Below are 4,691 nucleotides of genomic sequence, written 5' to 3' on the forward strand. Positions count from 1 at the left end.
TGTGTGTGTGTGTTGTGTGTGTGTGTGTGTGTGTGTGTGTGTGTGTGTGTGTGTGTGTGTGTGTGTGTGTATTATGTGATTGTCAACATGAAGAAGCCCAAAAAACAGTCCAGTGACCAAGACAAATACAGTATGTATAACTTCCTTAATGAAGCCTTGTTTGAAAAGGTCTGTGAACGTTAACATTTAAATTTAATAGAATTCCTGTGCAAAGAGGAAGTTAGGAGTTGAAGCGTTATAACAGTACTTACACCACAGTTGAGATCGCTTCAGCTGTGCTAGTTCCTTCGTTTAGCTGCCTAATAGAATCTACATTATAACGCCATGATCCCAATAAAAAATCATCAAAGTAAGAATGGATTACAGTATCACTGGAGAACTGAGCAACAGCAAACTGCAAAACAAGAAAAGGAAAAAAAAACAGAAACTCAGATTTGTTTCATGCTTCATGGAATGATTTATTCATAGATGATTAATGAATACTGTACCTGTGTGTCCTTGGTCAGAATCGCACCAACAAGATTTCTCACAAAAACCTTCATTTTTGTAAAATCTTGAGCATTAACACTGCCTGAACCGTCCAGTAGAAAAGCAATGTCTGCTTCATTTCGGCACTCTGTAAAAGAGATGGGATAGAAATCAGCACAATGCAAAGAAATACAGGCCTCTTGTTGTGCTTTTAGTTAACCTGCATTGTCTGGGTCTGTACTGCACGTCTTGTACCTTTAGCAGCAGAAGGGAAAGGGGATCTAAAGCGATTCATCCGGTCTATCTGGAAGCACGCGCCGCTGTACATGGTGATGGTTTTACAGTCTAAGGGGATGGTCGGTCCACACGCCTGAGAGACACCATCACATGCTGATTAATCCTAACGTTACACAAACCATTTGAGGAGAACAGTGGCCGGTCTGCAGCTGACTAACTCACCAGGGTCTCCTCTGTGCTGGGGTCCATCGTCATGGTCAAACCCAGGGACATGTTCACTGCATACTCTGGTACTGAGTAGAAACCACCAGAAACGATCAGTTCACGCACATCTAAGGCAAAAAATGGTTCTGACAAATTACTGTCACCCACCTGCACCAATCTGACCTATAGGCTGGCAGAAAGCAGTGGTGCATCTAAATATTTGCCCCCTTTTTCTGGTACTGGTGGAGTGGAGCACTGACGAGCAAGCTGAGGAAAAACAGCAGAGACCCGTGTAAGGTGGATGAGCGCCTGCTGTGTGAAGATGCAGCTTCATAGGACTTACTCTGATCTCCTTTGCACCACCTGGTAGCCAAATCCTGCAGCATCCTCTGCCAGCGTCCGCCAAGCCGACGGTTCAATGTTGAAGCAGAGCGTAGCTTTCACTGCTGAAGAATGAGAATACCAAACCATTCACATGATTACTGCTCCTATAGTTCTCTGTGTGGGAATGGTGATGTGAAATATCATCTATGGTCTTGGTGGAGCTCTTTCACTTCATTTCTAGAGTGTAATGAGTTGAACTAAAGTTTGTTCGTGTTTCGTTTCATCACTAGGTGGCACCACAGTCAGACTTGATGAATGAGTGTTAAACAAAGAAAACAAAAGATATTGAGTTCTTCTTGTTGCACCAATCAAACCTTTGTTCCCTTTTGGGCACAGCATTTGCTTTCATAAAAACAAACTACTTATGTGTTAAGCCTGTTACACAGCAAGACACTGTTGAACAGCTTCACTGAAAGGAATTCTGGTTTTTCTTTGATTTACTCTTTGCTTTAGAAAGTCACATAATAGAATAATTATACACTATTCATTTGTTTCCATTTTTATGGGATATTCTTTATTTATATACTTGTGAGCCTACAGACAGCTTCAGGAAGTATGTCACTACCTGTGACAAGGCTGTTATCTGGTCTCTAGTTGTGAGAAACTGCAAGGCTGTTGTCTGATCATTCTGATCTGGGTTTTTCAGGGGTGGGTTCCCACATTTGGCAGTTTACCAAACTGCATCATGCTTTTTATTTAAATCCAGCATTCATTAGTCGTGTCTGTCTCTAACCACTCTCAGCCTGTCTCTAGACCTGCTACACAGTCCTGACAACTGATCAGTCACAGCAGCACATCCACGGTGGCCGTGAGGGCTGATGTCTCTGCTGTCTTGCGAGTCTCTTTAGATCCTCTTTAGAAGCTGACTCTGTGTCCTTTGGATCTGGTGGTTTTGGTGGCTATGGCTCTGTGACGCCTGCCAGAGGGGAGGAGTTTAAACAGTTTGTGTGAGGTAGTGTGTGCGGTCAGCAGTGATGCTGACAGCCCATTTTCTGAGTCTGGCCTGGTACAGGTGCTCAATAGATGGAAGCTCAGTCTTGATGATCTTTTCTGCTGACCGGACCACCCTCTGTGTTTGTCCTGTTTGGTGGCTGAGCCAAACCACACAGTGATGGAGGTGCAGAGGACAGACTGGATGATGGCAGTGTAGAAGATGGTCAGCTCCTGTTACACAGGACTGAGGTGGAACGTAAATGCTGACCATTATATTATAGAAGCAGGTTCTGCCTTCCTGTGCTTTCCCGGAAAGTTCAAATGTGTACTTTCCATAAATCTTCCAAAATTGAAATCTACTGTATCTCAAATTTTCATTTATATCCATATTAACATTAGTTGCTTTGACAACTATTAGATTAGATTCTACTTTATGTATGTTATAATTAAATTAAACGTAGTTTAGACAACACATCAAAAGATTTAGTCAATCAGTGATAGAAGCAACAATTACTACAGTTAGGCATTTGATGCAGCTGAAGGATAGAATCCAAGTGTACAACTGCTTTATTATTAATATTGTAAAATAAAATATAAATATAATCACAATAAATTAATTAATAAGAAAGAAAGAATCAATACAAATTTAAAGGTCTTACCTGACAGGTACACTATTGCAGTCAGTATCCAGTCCATTATGTTACATTGAAGACACTAGTGTATCTGCGTGTGTGATGTTGAGAGAGATGATTTTAATGTGCTTCCAAAGTAGTTGAGGTACAGCAACTAATTCTGCTATAGTCAGAGGGAAATGTCGAAAGCAAAATGATAAATCATGGGTTTAGTGCTGAGACGGACCAAAAACGGCAGATTAGAGGAACTTGTGTAGGAGGGATTATCTTGACACATGCTTTCTGTCCTTATACAGCATGGGCACACAAGATGCTGCAACATGTGTAGATGGTGCCGTCTGACCAAGCTTTAAAAAGGAAACAGAGCAACAGTACAAAAACTGAACTGAGATGAGATAAAAAAGTAATTAGCAGTTACAATAAGCCATCACCTTAAAAAGAAAATTTCCTTCCTGGTGCAAGGTGTCCCAGGATGAGTTTGTCAAAAGAACTATCAAAACATTTACTGAAGTATCGTCTGTTATTCTTGAGTACCGGGCTGTGTCTAATGGTTTCCTGCTTCCTGCAGGCCAACAGCCCGGCCTGCCAGGGCAAATACGTCACCTCTGGACCCAGCACGGACGCTCACCGTTTAACCCCTCACACGCCGCCTGCGAGACTTCGCTACTGAACCGCAGCATCTTGGCAGAACGTGACAGATATGAGCCTCTCCGTCAGGTTGCCGGTGTAGCTGGAAATTCTGAAAAAGATGTTTGGCCTCCATTCCCTCACAATTTATTTTAAACACCTTTTTTAGGTAACGATTCCCTCAATGTTTTTACAAAACCTAGACTGTTCTTTCCTTAGTTTGATTCCAACAAATGCAATATATGATTTTTAACATGTTGCATGGTTTCCGATGTTTGATAATGTATTTGTGTCATTGTCGGGTTTATGACACTGTCTGACCGCCAAAGACTCCATGTCTTTGGTAATCTCACACAATTTGCACACTTCCTTTTCCTTTCTTTCATTTCTTTCAGTTATTTTATCACACATGAAGCCCAGGCTCTACCACAAACCTTGACGTGTAAGGGAAAGTAGCATATACTTTATTTGGCTGGTTAATATAATCATCAGTAACATCATTTGGGCGTTTAGCCTATAAAGAGCATTACAAGGGAAGAAACTCTGACTCATATCCATAATTATGTTAGTTTCATAAAATGTTTGTGATTCCAAAGCTGATTATCTCACACGTCAGCAGTTACCTTTTGACTTTGTCCGAGTGTTTCAGTGATTCATTTCAAGATCAATAGTGAATAAATGATTGTTGTATTTAAAAAAACATTCTTAGAAATATTCACTTGTCCATTTTAGCATTTTCATTAGTTCATTAGTTAGTGTAGAAGAATACATTGATGTGTCAGTGTATCACATGTGACGTCTATGATTTAGTGAATAATAACTATTCAGACACATTATATACCAAGTATACAATAATACGTTAAGAGTAGAACGTTTTAAATAATTAACTAATACAAAGAAAAGAAGATTTCCTCTGAATTGAACTGCTACAGACTCAGAATCATGTTGACTGAGATGGCAGCAAGTGTAAATGCAGTCACACCGACTGATGCTGCAGAGGCTGTGACATTCTGTGGGACACACACATAGCTGTTGTCCTGGTTGACACCAGTGGAGTTAAATGTCACAAAGCTAACATTGGACCCAGACACTTGATTTGTGATCCAGGACTGGAACGCAGACACTCGAGCAAAGACGCTAGGATAACCAGCCAGAGCACAGGGCTGGGGTCCAAAGCTGGTGATGCCAGCCTGGACCCACACTGAG

General features: G+C 41.1%; 1 pseudogene; it reads right to left on the reverse strand.

Annotated features, from left to right (window-relative positions):
• Positions 1-4,335, reverse strand: part of LOC114845514 (integrin alpha-M-like) — a 15,081-nt pseudogene extending 10,746 nt beyond the window's left edge.
• Positions 4,336-4,691: the final 356 nt, after the last annotated feature.

This window comes from Betta splendens, chromosome 19 (genome assembly GCF_900634795.4).
Source record: "Betta splendens chromosome 19, fBetSpl5.4, whole genome shotgun sequence".
NCBI classification, from domain to species: domain Eukaryota; kingdom Metazoa; phylum Chordata; class Actinopteri; order Anabantiformes; family Osphronemidae; genus Betta; species Betta splendens.